This window comes from Cyanistes caeruleus, chromosome Z (assembly GCF_971803275.1).
Source record: "Cyanistes caeruleus chromosome Z, bCyaCae1.hap1.1, whole genome shotgun sequence".
In the NCBI taxonomy this organism is placed as follows: domain Eukaryota; kingdom Metazoa; phylum Chordata; class Aves; order Passeriformes; family Paridae; genus Cyanistes; species Cyanistes caeruleus.
The window spans coordinates 54,029,982-54,053,080 of record NC_141732.1 but is presented as its reverse complement, the minus strand read 5'-3'; the positions used below and the strand labels follow the sequence as shown (position 1 = coordinate 54,053,080).

At 35.6% G+C, this 23,099-nt stretch overlaps 1 protein-coding gene across 9 annotated transcripts in view; it reads right to left on the bottom strand.

Moving 5' to 3' along the window:
• RFX3 (regulatory factor X3) overlaps positions 1–22,760 on the bottom strand; it is a 116,912-nt gene extending 94,152 nt beyond the window's left edge. For 2 of the 9 annotated variants that reach the window (XM_086867908.1, XM_086867910.1), the window contains exon 1: positions 22,327–22,686. The gene's annotated coding sequence lies outside the window, so the exon portion shown is untranslated. Of the gene's footprint in view, positions 1–22,326 lie in introns of all 9 variants that reach the window. The other 7 variants (XM_086867909.1, XM_086867914.1, XM_086867906.1 and 4 more) reach the window with 6 other exon arrangements.
• Between the last annotated feature and the right edge of the window lie 339 nt (positions 22,761–23,099).

Sequence of the window (23,099 nt, the reverse complement as noted above, 5' to 3'; positions counted from 1 at the left end):
CTGATTCACAGGAATACTACACAGTAGCTTCCTACACCTACATTTCCTATACAAGTAACTTTAAAATCTTTAAGGGTGTGTCAAAAAGAGAGTTACTGATACAAGCTCAGGACCAATGCACAAACAGCATTCTGTACTTATATGTGATTAACAGCTATACGACATAGACCTATTAAGTTGGGTGTTAAGTATTTAATTAAGCAGAAAAACATCTCATTGGCATTCTTCACTCTTCTTGGCATATAAATGTGGCATAAATAACAGTATACGATCAAAGAATGAATATTGTATGTAAATTTATGAAAGAAAAGTATCATATATGCTCCAGTAGCATATAAATAGCAGTTAAGTCCAAAAAATTAATTAGATCTTGTAGTTCAATCCACACAAAAATTACATTTAATGCTAATATAGCTTTCTGCTTGGAAGCATCCACTACTTCAGCCTGTTTCTTTACCCATTAAAAAAACTCTGCATTTTTAAACATCTTGTAATTTTACACAGCATTTCATTAACACTATATAAACCAACATTTTGCTTGTATTTGTTATTTTAGTCATAGTTAGTGTATTGAGAAAAGGAAGACATCACTACAAAAAATAAACAGAAAGCATATGAGATGTTTGTTTCAGAATTGGTGTCTGGTCAATTACTCCAAACTACGCTTTTAAACTTATAGACGTTAAAAAAAAAAAAATCATTTTGACTTACTAAATTTTGACTTACAATTACTAAATTGTAGTGTAATTGTTCTTACAATAAGTCAATATGAGAATAGAATATGTTTACATGAAATAGAAAGTTCTGAAAATAAAGTTGCATATCAACGGCACTAATTAAAAAAAAATAGGATTAAACACACAATGCAATGCCAGAACACATTACATTTCATGGTAGTTCAGTAGGATAAATGTACAGCCCAACAGACTACACAAATTTTTTGCCAAACTTTTTGTTCTCTATTGTCCTTTGAACTTCAGAGAGCTACTTCCTCCCAGTCTTTCTTTCTACATTTCCAAACACCTGAACAAATTTCCTAAAATTACACATTCTTACAGTTAAAAATAAATAAATAAAATCAGAAGTATTCTTTTCTTTTTTGCTCACCTTCCAGTTTTGTTCCTCAAGATTTTCCATTGTTACATGCTACAAGACTCTTCAGTCTGTTTTCTGTCCTCTCAGTTTTCAGTTATTGTATTAAATAATTTTTTTCCCTTTCATAAAAATTGTAAGCTCTAAGAAATGCAAAGTATCTTTTCCAGATGTAAGTTTCACTTGAACTCCCCTAAAAGCACAGGAAGCAAAGAAATACCCTTTACCATAGTATCTGGCACAGAGTCATATATCCAACTTCTGCTCTTTTGATCTGGATGGAAAAAGGGTTTTTTGGGTTTTTTAAATTATGAGGCAAGCAGCCTGATAGGTTAGGTCTAGATGAAGTAAAAGCCTTAACCCACAAATCCAGTTATTTATGTTTGCCCAACAACAACAACAAGTAACTATTTTAAGCAACATCTCTAGTCTAAAAGTAAAAGCAAGCACTAATACAACATACAGAAATCCAGTTATGTAGGAGAAGAGGCACAGGGAGCTGAAAAAAGTTAATGACCACACTTCTGGAAAGTAAAGTACATTCTTACAGGGATTCTGATTGTATTGTACATGATTCAAGAATGTGTATTTGCCATAATGAATACTAGATGACTTACAATGTAAAGTCAAAATGCTTGAGACTTCCCTGAAAATATCACAGCTGTACTATACAAAACAATTCTCAGTAAAAATACCTTTAACAGTCATAAATATAAATGCTGTAAAAGTTACGTTCCTGTGTTTTTAAATTTCTTTAATTCTATAACTTTAAATTTCTTCTTGCAATATCCTAGCTATAATTTCATTATCAGATTTTATCCTTTTTCTAAGTTACAAACCTCTACTAAATCCTTCAAACTCTCCTAGCTCTCCAGCTGTGGCAGTAGTTACATTACCACAGAAATACCTCTGTAGTGCAAAAAATTAGATGTCAATCCACAAATGCTAGTCAAGTGCTTTTGCTTAGATGTCAGAATCAGACTAGATTTCACTCCTAAATAACCTTTTAAGCTTCAAAAAGGTTCAAAATTCAAGAGTTTAAATGAGTGGAGTCTAAATTACAAACATAATACAAATTCAGAATGTTGTTCAGACTACCACTTAACTCTCAATTCAAATAACAGAACTCAATTTTAAAATACAATCACATAAAAGCATCTTGTTTCATTGAATATATTCAAAATACGTCTCTATCACCATGCTAATACCCTCCACCATAAGAATTCTAGAGTCAAATGAGGAAAAACTTACTAAGAAATTCTTAACTGTGAGGTTGATGAGACACCAGAATAGGCTGCCCAGAGATACTGTGGATGCCCCAGCCCTGGCAATGTTCAAGGCCAGGTTGAATAAGGCCTTAAGCAACCTGGTCTAGTGGGAGATGTCCCTGCCCATGGCAAGGGAGTTGTAACTAGACAGTCTTAAGGTCCTTTCAAATCCCTTAACATCTATGATTCTATGAAAACACTGAGAGGAACAGCTAAAATGAAGAATATTATCTGTAGTCAGACCTAAGAGGTCCACTGAAAAGAAAATCTTTTTTCAGAATTCAGTTTTTAAAATTCCTGAGATAAAACACTACTGATAAACAAATGAACATACTGAAATATCAAAATCCAGTGAAACATCTTAAGTCTGTAACTTCCAAACGTTTAATTTTATATTTTTTCTTCAATATTGTAGAGCCCCCATAGTTGCCCCTGTTATTAGTAACTAAAGATTAATTTTTTATATTCTTATAACTGTTTTCTTCTATTCAGAAAACAAAGGGTGCCACATAAATGGCATATACTGCATTAAGAATAATAATTTGTCCTTTCTGTTAATGTAACTGGCCTTTACTATACTGACACTTCAGCAGCATCCCAAAAACAGACACAGGAACTGAAAAGAGGTGTTTAATCTAGTGTCAATCTAAATCTTTATTTAACAATCAGTGTTAAAATTTTCAACTGTTAGCCAGGTCAAAACGTTTAAACTGAAATATAGTCATCTAGAATTACAACTACTACTATTTTGTGTGATTATTTCTGTCTCTCATTCCAAGTCACTTGCTTGTCCATGTATTTCTACCTTTCACAGTTAGCAAATGTGAAATGTGAATATGAAATACTGACAGATTAGTGACATAAAACAAATCTGTTACTCAATTTTATTCACTACCTTTTAACAGTATACTGACAAAATATTTCCTAACTTTTCTAAATAATATGTATATTGGTACAGCTACGGGTTTCTATGAAGATTCAGTACGGGTCAATTTATAAAAGAAGTTGAGATTTAAAAGCAATTGAAAGTGGTTACTAAACACTCTTTTTTATTAACAACTAATTCAATGTTTATTTGTTTTCCCCAATGTTCCAAACTACTAGACGTCAAAGTCATTAATTTTAAGTACCTTGTCAGTGTTTTGGTACCTCAATTTTCAAAATTACTTTAATCTTGCAAAGAGGTTCACCACTCTGAGAAACAAAATCTCCCTAAATTCAACACTAGTTTACTGTGAAAAGAAAACCATGACAACTGTTTGTACTCTTGCTTTATTATTACATCCGGCCTGGTCACTATTGGAAATTCAATCTATTATTGTTGCTAGGAGTCTGTTGCTAGGCAACCTAAAAGGGCTATGCAGCACTTTCAGGCTGAGAAGCCTTGAAAACACCACAGGCCTTTTCCTATGTCTCTAACCAGTTTATTTAAATAGATTAACACTCTCCTTAGTCAACCCAAATTCCAGGCATACCCTTAAAAAAAGTTACAATGATAGATTTGAATACTGTATACAAACACAAACCCCAAAAAATTACACAGAAGCAATATATCCAACTTACACTGCATGGTATAACAAAGCAGACAGCAGTATTTCCTCTAATCCTTCATTTAAATTAGCAAAGTTAAAATCTGTTAACGCCAAACTTCTTCAAAGTTTAACCTTCACATACTAATCAGCTAGTATAATTGAGTTGCTAAACACGCTCTGCAAAGATATTTTATAATAGACCTCTGTCAGAACAATACATTTTCATGCAATTTTCATACTCTAGATCATAAAAGTGGGAAAAATGAACTTAATTAAATCTAAAATGGCAGAATATTTATTATTTATAATTTGTATCAAAAGATGTCCAACAAACCTCTAAGCCGATTTAAAGTGAGCTCTGTTTTTGTGTGTCTTTGTTTACCTTTACACATTCTACATATTAGATACCTATGTAAATCTCTGCAGATTAATTTCTTTCAGCAATATTTTTGTAAATCTGCTTTAGAATGTCTAAGACATGACATGCAAATGAGCTGATAATTATGGCTTTTCTTTCTAATACTTTGAGGCAGTTCCCGTCTGCAGCGAGGAACAAGTTGTTCTATGGCACCAGAATTGAGAAAACAGTATTTCCTCCAGCTTGGTCCTTTAAATGGATCCATACAACACTGTAGGATGGATTGTGAGTATTTGCTGCCTGACTATCCAGAATGTTGGGTGTGAAAAATAAGTTGAAAATGCCTCTTCTTCAATGGTGGCACCTATTGTTGCTTACCTTTTCAAGCTAATTATTTTGTTAGTATGTTTTTCTGAAACTTATAATCTTCTTTTGAATAAGACAGACAGGCATAACAGAAAAAAAACCCAAAACTTATTTTCTTCAGAGTACAAATTTAAGAAATTAATGCATTGTCCCAAAAATTAGTGGAAATACTAAGAATAGTTATCTAGACAACAGATGTAAGAGATAATGACACAAAATGGATTCCAGTACTCATAGAAGGAAATGCTAGCATTTATCCTTTCCAAAATGCTTTATACTACTTAGTGGCTGTTGTGTTTTAGGGGAACCATGAAAACAATAACCAGTATGAAATGTATTCTGAAGACAAAATTCTCAGATGCTTGGGGATAAAACAGCAAGTATCAGCAGAATGCATTCATGAATTCAAACTTTTCCAACTACAACTTCATTGCTTTTCCAGAATTTTTAATTTTGTAAAATCTTTTTCAAAAGGAAAACTGAACTTTACACCTGTGTCAGGGTAACACTCAAACAACAGAAAAACTTGCCTTACCCCCTGTACTTAAGGTATTTAGCCTGGAACAATCGACAGCCACCAATCTAGTAGAATGTGCAACCAAATGCCAGAATGAAACACATTCTATCGACTTCTGCAGCCAAATCCATACATCTGAAGAACTGCTGTGTATAGCCAGCATTCACTTCAATTTACTTAAATGGTGGTATAATGTGGTATAATAATATATAATGGTGGTATAACCACCATTTACTTTAATCAGTTTACTTTTTATGATTTTATAAAAAATGAATCTCTGTAATATGTTACTGTAGACATCATGACCTCAAAGATGACAGGCTGCTTGGACAACACCAACAACTAGATACAGCTAGAGGTGTAATAGAAGCATGTCATGCTGTAAAACTACCTGCAGGTTTAGAATTAAAAAGTAGGTACTGATTATCTGAATTAAGTTCTGCAGTCAACATTTTGTTAGAGCTTGTTACATACTTCTGTGTTGCCCAAGAATTTATTAAAGACAATGAAGACTTTGACAAAGACAACAGATGCAAAGGTACGTTCATCCACCAGTTTTCCTTAAATGTTCTTCTGTAAGTATATTTACTTACATTATATTGTTACTGAATCAAATGAAATTTGTACACATCAATGGTTTATTTACACAAAACAGAATAGGGCCTTGATGCATTCAGTCTGGTGAGACACACTGGTTCTCTTCACTGACAGTTTAGTAAAAGAAATTTGACCAGAATCTCACTATCATTAGCTTAAGGATGAGCCAAAGATTTCTTCATCCTTTATTACAGAAGGTAACTTGCTTGTAAACTGGCCATTCAAATAAGCTGTACAAGCTGAATATTCCCCTGGCTCTAGGAGACAATTCCACATTAATAAGATGACTTACGGAGATAATGTTTCTCCCATAAATCTAGAACCCTATTCTTAGGATATAATTCACTACCACCAGAATTAGACCAGACCAAATGCATGTACTCTCCTGACTTCCCTGAAACGCCAACAAATATACACCCACCACCAAAACCCCCAAATAACTAAAGATCTTAGTTTAAGATACTCTTCCAGCATTCCACTCCTCAATAAGTGGGGTTATTTTCTGCAGGGTCTGGAGATTTACCTGTTCTCATGTATCTGCTAAAACAAACAGATTCTGAATTTCTCAGTTCAAGTTACTTCAAATTACATCAAACTGACTAAAATGCCATTCTTCCAAATATATTTTTATTTACAAATTTTGTATACATTGACATGAAGCAGGCTAAAGCACCCCAAAAGAGAGCTAGAGATTAGGAAACATGAAAGCAAAGTGGCTGCAGGCAAATAAAAAATCAGGCAGTCCCTGAAAGCCAATCTTGGCACCTGTAGGCTATTCCTACAACCAGAGAGATTTATGTCAGCACTGTGTGATGCTTACCAGACTAGTTACACCCCACTATCTCAGGTAAACTGTTAAATATTAAACCACATCCAAGCCGGGCTTGGAAACACATCTATTCCCCAACAGCGGAAAAAAAACCAAAACAACCAAACTGTGGATACTGACCTGCAGTGCTTAATAACTAAGAGTGAGTGCCACAAAAGTACTGAAGAAATAATTGTAATTGCAAAATGTAAGTAAGCAGATATCACTGTCACCAATGATGATATAATAAAGCAGCAAAAGGAGAACTACATTATAAACTGCAAAGGAAGGAAAAAATGCTGACATAAAACAATTCAAGACTTGCATATACTTTAATTTGAAAGAAGAAAAGAGAGAAAGGAACATTTACAAACTTAGAAATTTAGAAATCAATTTACAGAAAGCTGTCTCATTATAAAATACCGCTTTATGTCCTAAAGATAACCTTTACCTTCCCCTACCATCTGGAGTTTAAGTATCTCTTTAGAAATCTACTACTTAGCTTTATAACCATGTATTTGAAGAACTGCACCCGTAACAAGGCAACTAATATTTCACTATGCTTAGCATGGTCTTTCTTTCTTTATTTAAGAAATTTATACTCAATTTAAGAGCAAATTCAGCAGCAACAATTCTACAGGAAATATGCAAGAAATGCATTATGTTGAAAGCAATGACAGAAGAACTTCTGACTCTAAAAGTATTATTTTTCCAAACATGCTTGAAATTTACTCTCATACCTGACAACATTATTTAAGACATTAATTATAATTTTGTTTACCTTCCTATGTGACCTTTCCCTATATCTTAGCTTTCACAAACACATATTTATTCACAAGACACTGTTACTACCAGTGTTGATTTTGATGCCACATGAAATGAAATATATTTTAACATTTAAAAAACATACAAATTCATACATAAAAAAATAAACCAAAAAATTCTGTAAGCCAAACATACAAAACAACTTCCCACATGGCTTTTTGTTGACTTCACTGTAAAAGACACTCAGTTCCAAACAGCACATTCTGTTCTGTTTTTCTAACCTAAAAGTACTGAGCACCTGAAAAGACAGTGATTTGAACAAGTCACAGCTTGTATTTCCTGGATAGATACCAATATTTTATTTTTATTCCATGTGTGACTTAGAACAAACCACTTCAACTTATATTTTCAGCTTATTTAAGGCGTTCATTTATAAACAATATCCTAAAATTTTTAAATCCTCTTTACTCACCACTACCTTTCTCTCAAAGAATCAGTTCTCTAAGTTCTTAGCTAAGATTGACTGTAGAAAACACTTGAAAACATGAAATTGTAAAATGAAAACATGCATATGGATTCTTACTAGCTAGGCTTATCTAGCATAGCTTTTTTGCCCTCAAAGAAAAAACACTGAGTTTAAAAAAATGAAGTACAATATAAAACTCAAGTAAAGTAAAGTACAATGAAAAGCATACCAGTGCAGAGAAATGCAAGTAAAAAATACTAAAAACGTAAAAATTTCAGGGAAATTAATCAATTATAAAAAAAGAACAAAGAATGTCATTAATCAAGCTGGTATTGTACAACAGTGAATACTTAATTAATCTCTATGTTTACAGTAATTGTACTTATAATACAAATTGAGTATTGAGAATTGCATAATTGGATCCAAGGCATATTTGTGTATTTGTTTTCTGGCTTTTAATGTTAAAAAGCATTCCTAACAAAAATTTTCATATAACCTGACAAAAAGCTTAATGCCCAGGAAGTTTAAGTAATATTACCTTCAAAACATTGTTTGACAAAATGTAATGGTAGCTGATTTTCATAATTATTTGGGTTTGGTTTGTTGTGTTTTGTTCTGTTTTTTTTTTTTTTAATTAGGCTCCAGCCTACTGCAGGACTTAACACGAACATTCTAAACTATATGTACCTTAGAATAGACGCACTCGAAAAAGGTACTGATTATGCCATGCTATTAGATCATTTTGAGCACTTTGAGTTTCACTGTGCATTCATATACCTTGTTCAATCAGAAGAATGATTTTCCCTTGGAAAAAATTCACTGGAAACACTTTCTGGAAATCCTACATCCCTCTTTAACTTAAATTCTCAAATTTGACAGAGGTAATTTTAACAAATTATAAATAAAATAAAAACATGTCCTAAATAATGCATTTGCTTACCCAGGCTTTAATCATTCAATTCAACTCAGCTTATTTATTTAAATAAAGGGATTACTTTTTAATATTGTCATGATTATCAAGACTACCTTTATCATAATTAGTAATGTATATATAGGTTTTTGCTTATCCCTCAAGCAGTGATAAAAAAGAGTAAGGGAAGTCAAAGTATATTAAATTTCCTATGAATCTGAATGTCCCATCATGATAAACTCCAACCAAAACAAACAAAAAACTCCCAAAGAGAACCATTTCAATCAACTGAAGTATCGATTATTAATCTATTTTTATGATTTCACCAATAATAGTTACTGGACTACACACTTCATTAGATCCTTACTCTTGATCTCTACCATTGCTATTAATTTTATATATGCAGATATATGATAAAGCAAACATTTTTTTTAAAACAAACATTTCTTTACCTACATTTAAAAATCATTGTCCTTGCTTCTGAAATCCTTTTTTTTGGACACAAAAAAAAGTCTAGTTCTTATCAAAATAAATACAGATATAGGCAAGTTACAGGAAAATATTTTAGATATCCTCATTACAAAAAAGACCCCTTCTTCAGATTGCTGTTATGTACACTGAACACCGTTTACAAATCACCACTCAAGTTAGCCAAATATAGAATGTTTCACCAACACCCCTGAACTTGTTTCAACAAAGAAAGGAAATGATCCAGTTTATTTTAAAATTCTAAAAATAACTGAAATTGGAAATTAAAAATAATTTCCAATAAAAATGTTGTTTGTAGTTCTTCCTTTTGTTTCTTCTCTTTTGCTACAACAAAAGAATTTAAAACTGCATTTAAGACTTTGACACACAAATGTCCACAGAAATCAGCAACTGGGGTTTGGTTTTACCAGGTATTCAACCAAAGTGCCTCCTTATTTTATAAAACCCTTTGTTGATCAATGTTTTTTCCTGAAGAGACCTAAAAATATTTGCTTTCTTGCTCGTGCAATTTTCTCCACCACTTTTATTTTTTTTGCCTCTGCAGGACTCCAGTGCAAAGTTTCAAGGTTTCATTCTAAAATATTGTAAAAAAATATGAGGAATCCAGTCTATGTCCAGATCCAAGTTTGCAAAATGCATAGAATGAAGCGTTCGACCAAAATTACAGAAATGTAACACATTGAAGAAAAAATTAACCCAAGAGTTGGGTTGTTAGAGAGATCATCTCCTAGGAACCCAATCCAGCTCTTTGTGATACATATCAAGAGGACAACTGTGAGTCTAGCTCTATCCTTCCACTTTTACCTCCACATATGAGGATGCAAATGCAGTCCTTGCAAACTGAACTGGTCAACAAGACTAGAAGGCAAGCTAGATCACATCTAGGATCTTCTGCTGTAGATCAAGAATCACAAGTAAAATCATAGTATAACTTGGGCTGCCATGGATTTCGGGAGCTGTCATGCCCAACTTCCGTCCCAAAGCAGGTTCAGACTTGGCATTAGACTAGCTCCCCAGGGCTTTATCCAGTCAGAGCTTGAAAATCTGCAAAGATGGAGATGGCAAAACCTCACCTGGTCTGCACTGTTGGGCTGTCCTCATGTGGTAAAAGGTTCTCCTTGTCCCCAGTCCAAACCTCTCTTGTTTCAATTTATGAAATTGTCTCTCATCCTTTCACCACGCCCTTCCACAGGAAGTGCATTTCCAGGGAAGGCTGCTGTTGGGACCCTTGTAACTCCCTCTTCTCAAGACTGAACAAGTCCATATCCTTCAGCACCTACTCACAGGCACATGCACTCAAGTTTCTGACCATCTTAGTGGTCCTTTCCTGAACTTGCTCCAACCAACATCTTTTCCACAACTGCAGAAGAGTAAGGGTAAAAGCAGAAATGCATGTGCATGTTGTATAATAAATACAGAAACTAGATGGTGTCCTGGTTTAGGGTAAATTTGCAAGAAAACTTCCAAAGGGGGTCCCTCTAGAAAGCAGATTCAAGTGGTGCCTCCCTCAACTGGTTTGGGAGAATATTTCCTTGGAGAAAACTGGAAAAAACTTGTTTATTTAACAAACTATTTACAAGCATAAAAAAATGAATAATATTCAGTATTGTTTGAATAATATCAAACAATAAAACGTCTTGCTGTTCTTAAGAGATGGCAAATTCAATAAAGTCCTGGTCGTGGAGTGTAGCTCAGCTCGCTCAGTCTCTTATCAGTCCCTCTGGTGCTGGAAAATGCCACGTCTCAGGCCCCAGCGGGTGTGAGCTCCTGGTGTTCTAGGGTTTCAGTCCAGAGCAGGGCCAATCAGTTCCAAAAAAAGAAAAGCTACCATCCAGGGAACTTCTCTGCCTCAGCTAGCTAAAACCACTAACTAAAAGCAAAAGAGAGCTCTCTCCCGCTGTCTCTGCTGCAGACAGCACAGTCCATGAGAAAGAATGCAGGAGAGCAAGTGCTGTTTCTGAAAACAAAATGCGCACTTCTTCGTTCCTCATTTTGCTCTCAGAACCAGTCTTAAAAGGTGCAAAACTTAATATCTAGCATAAACAGAACAGACAAGCAATATAAAGTCACCCTAGGACAGGTAGATAAACATTTATTTCAAATTCCTGCCTATAGCTGTGCTCATACAACCCAGGAGACATTTTTGATCTTTCTACAGCCAAGGCACACTGCACATGTTCAACTACCTGACAACCATAGGCCACAGGGCCTCATCCAGCCTGTAGTCCCAGCTACTCTGTCCCCAGCCTGCAGTCTGCAGCTACAGGTCTGTGAAGCCCTAGAGAGCTTCACAGGATTGGCATTCCAATTATTGTAATAATTTAAATAAAACTGTATTATTTTGTATAATCATAATAAATATTTGTAAATAATTGTAATATATAAAAAATATAAATATATATATATATATATATAAAATAATTGTAATAATAATCCAAGATTATTGTAGAAGTAGGTTAAAAGAGTATTTTTTTTTAGGGACTGCTTTTGTTCCAGATTTCACTAAGACAACTGTGTTTGGAATAGGTAATCTGTATTTTTGCTGTAAGAAAATATAAGCTAACACCCTGTGAAAGATGGTTAAAAGATTATTTAAGAAAATATGCTCTATACAGAAACGACATACCACTCAGTGATGTGAAAACCACCAGTTTTACCATCTGTCCTAACATAAGTAACCCCATTTCACAAGTTGAACAGCCTGGATTAAAATAAAATATCCTGCTTGATGATTCTTATTCCAATGAAATTATCTGCCACATTTCTTTCACTCTTCAAGGTGAAAGAAAACAATCAAGGGAAAAAAACAATCAACCAAATACAAACAAACCACAAACTGCACACTATACAGCACTGAGTACCCTAAACACCTCCTGTTCTTTTGGTTTTAAAGGCTGGTCTTTATTGGAGGCTTCCAAGGGGCAGGTATGTAAAAATGCCCACCGCACATAGGGTGAATATAGTTTTATAAGTTTAGTAAGTTAGCATAATTTAAAAGAATCTCCAAACAGAAGCACAAGCAATGAGGTAATTCTCCCTGGTTCTACCCTTTCCTGAATTCCCCCCCACCTTACATAGGAAATAAACTTTATTTGTGAGAATGTATCTCCAAGACCTGGTTTGAACCTTGGCTCCCAAAGAGAACCAAGACAGGACAGGGACCTTGGACAATCCGGGGCTTAGAGCTTCTAAAATGTCTTCTGTCTTTCTGCCTATCACAGTAGGGAAAAGTACTGGAGCTAGCAAGGAACTATATAACTATACAACAATAGTCTACAAAAAATATATATATGAAGGAAATATAAAATCAAAAATAATTCTCGCATCATTATGTATGAAAACTTAACCATTTCCATACTACCACGCTAAATGCATATAAAATGTTTTTGAATCAGTCTGTGGAAGACAAAAGTACTTCATGTAGAATGAACGTATTTTAAAAAACAAAATTTAAATATTAGCCAAAGAGAACAGATCATTGGGAGGTCAGAAGTATAGCTATAAAACAAAGTTACACTTGTGACCATGCAGTTTGTTTTATGCTGATGACAGAGATAATTTTATTAGAGGACTTAACATATTACGAATCAACATTCCAATTCCTATTAATAACACCAAATTACATCTTCAAGCCATTTTTAATGGCCAAAACCTGTTACATTTCCCTTCTTATACTACAAATTCTGGGACAAGTACTAAAGCATTTCTGACCAAAACTTACATTTTCTTTATCAGAGATGACAAAAACATAACTTCTATTTTCTTATCTGCCAGATCCACCTGTTTTTCTGACTTGGACACTATATCTTTTCCGATTTTATACAATATGGGAAGAAAACACTCATACTTTTTCAAAATATTATTTTCAAGTACAAAAAAAAAAATTAAGTGCTGGCTCAAGCTAAACGCTTTTTTCAGTAGGCTACAGATGGTCAGTCTGTTGATGTTGAGCTTTCAGCAAATTCAGCTGTGTCTGAAGAATTACTGTCCTTGGATCATAGCATGTAACAGGAGATACAACTATGCTGACACAAGAACTTAAGAGTATCTCAAACTTACAACTGTGATGATGACTCAAGATGCTGAAAGCAGCTGAGATTTACAGCACTGAGTTGTTACAAGTCTTAACCAAATAACCTAATATTTCATTCTGAAATCAAGCTGTGGGAGCCCTTATATGACAATCTTTCACATGCAAAGTAATCCTGAAACTCCTCTTCATGTCAGCTGCCTGAAACATGTTTGTGATAAACAAACTTGTAACTGGTGATTTGAGACCACATGAAGAATCTATCTTCATCGGGTCATGAAAGTTGGTCACTGCACTGAAATTATGATCCTGTGTCCAGCTCTTCCCTGAATTCAAGAAACGTCAATTTCTTCAGAATTCAATGAGGAGAAATAAATATTTAAGTAAGCCAAGGATTTGAAGATACTGAAGACCTTCAAGCTCTATTAAAGATAGGAAATTTGACTTAGTGGCCCATATCAAGATCATGGCAGGAAATTGTAATATCTGAAATTTAAATCTGCCTCCACAGGAAGTATAGATATAAAACAGTAACATAAAATCTGGATATCTCAGACCACACAGGTTCATAGGGTTATAGTGTTTGACAACTGAACATCTGAAACAACAGCATTAAAAAGACCACAACACCAGATACAACTGAATCAGTGTAAACCCACAACTTTTAAAATCCTGGAAGGTGTATTTCATAAGACAGAATCATTACTTACATGATAAATTATGCTACTGCTTTGTAAGACCATCTCTAATTCTGAGTTTACTGCAAATAAACCTTACTCAGTGGGACACAAGTCTGCTAGCGAAGGGTACTTTGGACTCAAAACCTAAATTCTGTGAACTAGCCTGATGTTCACAAAACCTTTTAAGCCTTTCTCATCGCCACACCACTACAGACCCAGCATAACAAAATATAACTTTATACATGTAAATATACATTTACTTGCTCACTACTCTTCCATGAAATGCCCTCTCAGGACTGTGCTCCTTACACTAGAAAGGAGTTTCAGAGTTGGAGAAAGCCAGAGCAATTCAGGACAACCATGCATTAGAAAGCACCTATAAAAAGACAATACCAGAAGAACTGCGTTTTCATCTTAATTCATCCACTCTTGCCTCACTTCAAAATCCAGACTTGCAGCTTAAAAGTATTTTCATAAAATAAGGGAATGAAGCTATCTGTATTTCTGTCCTACTTAGCTCCACTTATTATTAAATAATAATTATATTAAATTACAATAAATCTATGATTTAACTAAGCATGTTTTACTCTGTAAAACAGCTGTAAAGATGACATAGCTCACGGAAGGCTGGTCCATGCCTTTCAGAAAGTCCAACAAATAAACTCCCTAGAAGTTACAGGGAATTGCTATTACTATTACCCAGAATCAACTCAGGAATTGGAAACATACTGGATTCTACATTTTCCCATTTACTAAATCTGAGAGGAAAACAATACAATGAATATGGAAGAGTTATTTCTCAACTCCTTTGCAAATTACAACTCAGTTGACTGATTCAACGCCGAGTGGACAGAACAAAACAGAAGTGAACTAAATGCTAAAGACAAACGCAAATGTTGATATGATCTTAGCTACTACAGTGTATCAACTCACCTCATGGCTAGTCAATTTGATAAATCAGCTACTACACAGGTAGCTCAACTGCTCCTCACTATCCAAGGCTAATGTAACTTTGAAAACAGCTGAACTTTCCTACAGAAGTAATCTAAATAGTTTTCACAAGTCATGTATTTTCTGATTACAATAGTCTCTTGAACTATATATATTTAAACAACACCTTTCTACAGCTTAACTGTAAAATGCATATCATCTGATCATTAAGTTGTTCCAGATTTTTCAATCAGAAATTTGGAGAAAATTTAGTTTTTAAATTGTGATTATAGAACAACTATCTTTTTTAAAAACACTAAAAAGGAAGAATGGGATTTTAATCAAAGGAAGTAGTTCTAAGGCAAGGTTAATTCTTTATTGTATCTTTTAAATTCTCTGAGATACAAAGTAATTAACACTGACTTCCAGTAATAAACAAAATATATAAAACCTTAACTAGAAAGACAAATTAACCATTCTTTGTGCATAGCCACATGTCCTTCCTAATGGAAGAACTACAATGTGCACCTCATCACTAGAAATGGGGGCTAGGAAACATTCTTGTTTCATTAAATCTGTAACTACTGAATCTACTCTCAAGCCACAGAACAATAAAGAGATAAGAATACAGCAGACATCTTACTGGGAGAACAGAACAGGTAGGACTCTAAATTTAGAATTTTGAATACTTTTTGTAGCAGTTAAATAGAAAATAAGTCTTCAAATTTATGAAACATTTAATGTAAGACAGAAATCCTGACACTGACCACTGCTTCCAATGGTATGAGAACTACAGCTGTTTTGTTATTTTTGCTTTCCCCTACCAATAATGAATAGTTTAAGTCCTCTTTAGATAATGCTAGTTACTTTTTACCACGCAACTCTGTAAGTTTCACAGTTAATTTCACTCCCAGCTCTTTGCAGTGCAGAATGCTACCACAATGCAAGGAAGAAAAAGCTCAGGTGATAAGACTCTAATTTTGTTAAAATGAGGCCACATGGTACAACAGTAACATTTCAAAATGCTTTGTGGATAATCTGTAACAGGTCATGCCAAAAGACAATAGCACAAATTGACAGTCCTAGTCATCTAATCGCTAGAAAGGAAACTCCAGAAATTTGGTAAACATCTAATATTGTCAGATTAAGAGAGATATATAAGCAAGACTGCTCTCCCTTTTTTCCTGCCTCAGACTTAGGAATTTTTGGGGAAGGTGGCAGAAAATCAGAGCAAAGGTATTAAGGGAATCACCTAAAAATTCAGGTGAATTTTATTCAGGTGAAATATCTAGCAGATATGAACTAGCTCATTGGAGCCAAAAAATGTATTTTTGAATAAATAGCTATCTATAACCTTAATAACTGCCTTGTAAGTAGTTCTGTCACAGAACCTTATACTTTGAAGTATAAACAGTACATAATAATCAGACAAAAAAAAAAAAAAAAACAACAAAAAAACCCCCACAAAAAACCCAAAATATCTTAACTGAGGTAGAATAATGTGACTCAATGGCACCAGCAAACCATACTTCACCTTTTAACAGATTTGCCTGTTTCTAATCCTACTTTGCAGTATTGTATGATTTAACTACACTGAGTTTCAGAGTTTAGAAAACATCCCTGAGGTGGTATGTAAAAGAAAGAATAGTTAGATTAAATTTAATGAGAGAGAATCCATTTATTTGGTACATAAACAATAAACACAGCTTTGAGCCATTAGTTGTAGTAGCAACATCCAAAGCCTGAAGAAAATCTAAATACATGGTTCTTGCCTTAAAGGCCTTATAAACTTACTCAGTCTTCAATAAGAGGAAAATGAAAGAATTAAATATACTGTTTACTCAGAGATGGTCTAAAAAGCTCAGATGTACTCAGCATACTGGGTCTATGGATGAATGAAATGACCTTTAAAAATAGGGCTAAATTTCTCCTCTCTTTGATGAATGAATGAAGTTATAAATGCTAGAAGTACACTCCAATTCAGTTTTTCATATACAATATTTGGCATTCTCATAGCAGTGCTATGAATGTCATGCAAGAATTTAAAGAAGACAAGTTGGAAATAAATTAGGTATTCAAAGAGGAAGTCTAAATTGCTAGAAATCAACCTTCCAAGTCTCACTAAAATTTATACTGTAAAACAGGAAATTTCTTTATCAAATAGAATTTACAATATATTCCATCCACTGCCTCTTGGTTTTAGGACACTAAAAATGAAGTTCCTAACTAACCAAGCAACTTGCAATAGCGGAACAGGTAGAAAAACGAAATTGTTTGCAACAATGTGCAAAACCAAGCAATTTAAGGTGTAGTACCCAAGATACAGGTGGCATCTTTTTGCATGCTTCTAAAGGGAAATTACACTAAACTAGACACCATTAACCACCTACACACAGAAAAAAAAAGTCTTACTAATCTTATGGGGTATGATAAAAAAATAGACATTACTAAACTGCAGCAGTTACTACAATTAATTTCTAATCTGACAGGGTCATATATCCATAGAGAATTTTTTGGGATGAAACATAATGGTACTTACAAATATGTAGAGGCAGGGGTTGATTTGAGTTTTTCTTTTTTTTTGGCAGGGGGAGAGGGGGTGAGGGGGAGGTGAGTTTGTGGCTTTCTTTCCCAGAACTAATGAATGATGGAGAAAAATATCCTGTCCTCTTTGCAATTTGTAAGTACACACCCCTCCATGTAAACCCCAGTTTCATCTAGGAAGAGCTCCAGTAAGAAAGGAAAAAAGTTCTATATAGAGAAATGCATTTTAAAAAAATTGTTCACATATGAGCAAATTAGCTACATAAACTGTGAATATAGAATTAAAAATGAAAAATATAGAATACAATAAAGGTCACTCCAAAATGCATATGTGTCTCAGATAAGTTCATGTAGTACTTCAAGAAGTACACAGCTTATATAGTTTCAGCTACGTGTGAAATAGACATAATTTACATATAAATATTTGTTTTCTTTTGATGAACAGAAATTGCATTTTATGTGTCTGAATCTACACACACAGACTAATGAGATCCAGAACAGCCAATTTCCTCTATGTTTTTTAACATAATATTGTCAAAACAGTAAGTTTTCTATATTGCACTGCAAAGAAAAAAAAAGTGCGAAAATTTAAATAATGTTTATTCAAGCCTCATATGCATTATCAATGCATTTCAATGAACTAACTTTTAGGATTTTCTTTCCTTTCTGTATTTCAAATAGCATAGCACCCTCTGCTGCATCTGCTAGAAAAAAAACAACTAACAATAAACACCAGTCATTGTGATAAAAAAGTCAACATAAAAAAAAGAAAAAAGGAATCCTTAGAAATAAAAATAACAAAAAATTATTAGAAAACCAACATCAATGTCATTCTTTTTTATTAAAATCTTTTCTATTTGAGGAAATTATTACTACTGAGCAAAAAAATTTAAAATAAAAGAAACCTTCTGATGTGCTAATACAGCAGTGCTAGGAAAAAAAATTAAACATACATTAGTTTGAAACTAATACCATGTTCTTAATAGTAATTCCTTTTTATTAAAAAATATTCCAAAATGAAATAAACTTTAAGTAGAAAAGATAAGGTAGTGAAACAAAATGTTACACCAAGCAATATATCTGCTCTTGGTCTTGCAAGAATTACAATTATTAGGTCTACAGCAATCCACACACTCAAATTACTGAATTTCAGATCAAAATAATCACATCTACTTTAAAATGAGAAAATGAGATTTCAAAGAGAAAAAAAAAAATTAAATTATTGTATTATATGAAACACTTGAAACTCTGCTGTGACATTTTAACTATTAAAGGATAAACTCTAATATGACACATCAAACTATTCAAATACGCTAAGTCACTAGGAAGATAATTTCCTACAAAAGTGCATTTTTCTAATCACAGAAGTGGAGGTCACCATCTGCTTTAGGAAGCTCTTTTGTAAACCTCTGGAAGTTTCACCACAAGGCACAAGAAATGAAAGTGACACCTGTTTAAATCAGCCATCTGTCCCTAACAAACTAGATTTAGCCAAATCAGTATATATACTGATCCTTAAATTCCCAAAATATGGGTATGCATAGCATCTGTGAGAAAAGAGAAGCATTGTATTGATTGACAACCAACTGTAGGCAAAATACATAGACAATAAATGTGTGGCTAATTGAAATACAAGGTCTTAAAGAGTAGTTATTCATATTAAAAACCTCATTAAGTTTTCAGCCCTAATTTTTACTAAAAAAAAAAAAAAAATGCTTTTTCATTGATAATTTCAAAATATTCTTCTTTTTGTATTCTAGTATATAAATTTGACAAAGAGCTCAATTTTGAAATGGAACTCCAAGTACAAGAACGCTACATTGCCACTGAAAGCTTGTTTTTTATTCTCTATTGTAGAGCATTCAGATGTCTTTCCAACTAACAATGATTTTTAAAAACCATTTTCATAGTCATATATATTTTTTAAAGCCTATTCATTTTTTAAGCATTCTGCATGACACATACCTGCAGAAGGCAAGATGTTGAAGACTGCAGGTAAAATATACAAATAATCTAGAATATTTTCAGAGCAAAGAAAGCCTTTCAAAATAAAACATGAAAATGAGAAACACTAGCTACAACACTAAAAGGAACTACAATGATAAAATACTATTGCATTTTAGACACTGGGTTACATTTCAATTAAAAGAAGAAAACAAAAGCAGCCTGACCTCTCAAAAAGTTTAGTAAATGGAAATAAAGTGAAACATTTATTTCTTTAGGCAGTTTTTGATTAACAAACTACCCTGTCAGGCAGGAACAAGAAATGGGATAGTGCTAACAAAGCTGAACCTAATTATCTAACAAAACATCATGATTAAAATCTTTACTAGCTTTCAACTGTATCTTTGATGCCAACTGCTTTACCCACACTACCTCACAAAGGAATTCTCCAAGGTATCATAATGTAGGTTAACTTACTAGTAATACAACAGAGTATATGATACTGACTGTTTTGCTTGGACAGGTTGAAACAAAATTATATAGTCACACTCTGTAAGTCATGAAAGCCAATGTATTTAAAAGAAATAAATAAAAATCACAAGCCACGTAATTTTCAAACACTAGTTAGCATCACAAACACCAACTATTTTGTTAGCTGTGGGCATTAGGGAATCAAAATGCATAATGTAGATCTCATCTGTGATCCGCAGTATCTCAGAAACAATAAAGAGTCAATACTTTCCTGAGTAAAGTCCATAATATTAAAAGCAGTGATTACACCTGCTTTATTATTTTCCAAACTGTAGTCACTGGCTAAGGAAAATGGAGCCAAATAGTAATATAAAGGTCTTTTCTTTCAGACAAAAACAAGTGCTTTTAATATGGTTTTTAAGAAACGTCTACATACATCACTACACAGGGTTAGAACAGAAACTCTGTCTCACACACAGGCACACACTTTCCTTTGCTACCCAGTGGCCTGGATACGTTCAAATCTGCAAAGACAGATTTCAACACCCAGTAATGATTCCATCCTGAGCAGTACTCTGTCCTGCTCTAGGAGAGCTACTCAGGAAAGGTATGATGCAGAACTGACATCTTCTCAACAGTAGATGCCAGTAATTATTTCAAAACGAATGAATCACAGAAAGTAATAACAAATTAATAAAAACTTAGATGTGCCATATAACAGATACCCTACTAGAACTCACACTAAAAATTCTTAATGTACTTAGAACTTATTTACACCAGGAACTACAAAATTAGCATGCAGTGGTTTCATCTCGGAGTAAAAAAATTAAAACATGATGATGTAGAGGCTTTTGGTCATTATCTAAAACAATTTATTTATTAAGCTATTTTGAACTATGAAATATTAAAACACACTAAAAAAAAAAAAAATCCAAAATGCCTTACCTCAAAGAATATCAGTATCAAACAATGCACTATCTACTTAGCAGATTTTGTAGTTAACACCTGCTTGAAAAAATTGCCCCAGTCACACTCATCGATAATTCCAATGTGAGACAAATCCCATCTCTTACACTGGATAGCTAAGGATATAAAAATGGAAAAGGTGTATATACAATTAAATGTAGGGTTTAGATTAAAAACAAAAACATTGATTTTTTTCCTAATTATTTTGCTATGTTAAATAAGGAAATAAGTAAGTAACCACTTTAGAAAGAATAAAGTTTGCCAAAATAACACATCATTTGACAAGTCAAAGGGGAGAGTGCAACTGGGTATGGAAATGTTAAGATGTTAAATGTTTCATTGCCATAAAAGATGCCAAAAATTCACTTAATCCAAAGAATTCAAAAAGTACATGAAGTATGATTTGACATCAATCACAACACAAATCTTTTGATTTGAATAAGCAATCACGAAAAGGATGAAGAAAGCAAGCATTTTGGATTGAAAATAAAAAGCAAACCATACTCATTAATAACATGAGTCCTACTGCATCTCTTGGAGGGGTAAATAGCTACCCCTTCCTTCTTTCACTAAAGTACTCTTGAAAAGCAGCACCACTAACAAAATCACACAGACTTCTTTCTCATACTGTTCTTTTTCTCCTTTCTTTGCTGCTTAGCACTGAAGCTCGCAGTATCGTGAATATCTTTCATCATGGAGAGTTTAAGGAAACAAATGGATTCTCTCCACATGAAGGTAACTCATTGTGCAATAAACTAGACCTACACACACACACTTACACTACCAGTATGAAAGCATCATTTAAAAACAATTCCCTGCAGAAGGAGTGCAATAAGAAAGAAAACCAAAACAACCTGCTACTCTGTGTGTGTATTGGTGGGGGTATTGAATAAATAAAACCCCACTTCACAATACAAAGAAAATATAGCTTGCATGAAAATAATCCATAACATTCATTATGAATAAAAGAAAAAAATACACAGAGGAAGCACCCAAAAAAAGGGGGTTTATATGATCGATACCACGAGAGTATCATTAAAAGATACAGCAAGTTCACAAAAACCTCCAATATTTAGTCATTTGGTCGTCACATCAAATCAGAACAAGGCCCCTGTAAGTGAAATCAACCCCTACTCTTGCTGTCCTACAGGATGCATCTTTCCTCATAACACTTCGGCTTTTTTCAGGTTTAAAGCCATTAACCTTTGGCTGCGGCCGCAGCGCGTCCCCCGATTTCGCCATCTCCCGACCCGTACAAACGAGACCCAACTCAGACGTGCACCCACCGCATCCCAGCGATTGTCCTGGAGGTCCCGCAGCGTGCCTGCGTCCTCGGCATCGCCCAGCCTCTCCTCCTCCTCAGCCCGCACGGCGGCCGGCCCCGCTCCCCGCCCGACACCCCCGTCTATGCCCGCCGCCCCTCTCCCCCCAACCGCACGGCGTTCCCGGGAGGGCCGCGGGGGGTCTGCGGGGAGCCCCGCGTCCCCTCACCGCCCCGCGAGCACGGGCGCAGCCCGAGGGCGCAGCCCAGGCCCGGATGCCGCGCGGAGAAGGAGGAGGGAGGGCCGGGGTGCGCCCGCCGAGCGCATTCACCTGTGCCGGGGCGGGCTGCGGCGGCGCTCCCGCTGTCGCTGCTGCTGCTGGCGGCGGCTGCGGTTGTTGTTGTTGTTGTTGTGGTGGGTGACGGTGAGGCAGGGGGTGCGGAGCAGCGGCAGGAGGAGGAGGAGCAGGAGCGGGAGCGGAGCGGCTGTTGTTGATGGGTAACAGTCGCCAGGACTACGGTGACTATGGCGCTCGACTCACAAGGCAACGGTTGCTATAACTCACAAAAGGAGAGCGGGAGCGGGAGGGAGGGACCGACGGGCGGACGGAGGGAGGCGGGGGCGGCGGCGCGGCCGAGCGCCCCGGAAGGGGCGGGGCCTGCGGTAACGGCCGGCGCGTGGCGGCTCCCCCGGCCCTCCGGCCCGGGGCGCGCGCCCGCCTGGCTCTCCGCCCGCACGGGGGGGCGCAGACGGCGGGCCCGGCGCGGTGTGGGGCGCGCGACGGCCGCGCGAGGCCCGGCAGGGGGGCGTGGCCGCGCGGGGGCCGCCTGACGCCACTTCCGGCGGGAGGCCGGGCAGGAGGGGCTCGGCGGCCGCCGTCCCTCCCGCCTCAAGATGGCGGCGGCCGGGCCGCTCCCCCACCGCCCGTGGCCCGAGCTGCCATCTTCGAGGAGGGGAAGAAGAGGAGGAAGAGTGGATCGTCGGCGACAAGCGGAGATGGAAGGAGAGGGGCAGCCGCCACCATACGTGGCGTCTTTCCCGCCCCGCCGACTCCTTGGTGGCCTCGCGGCAGTTCTGCCAACCCTGGACTTATACGAGGGGCCG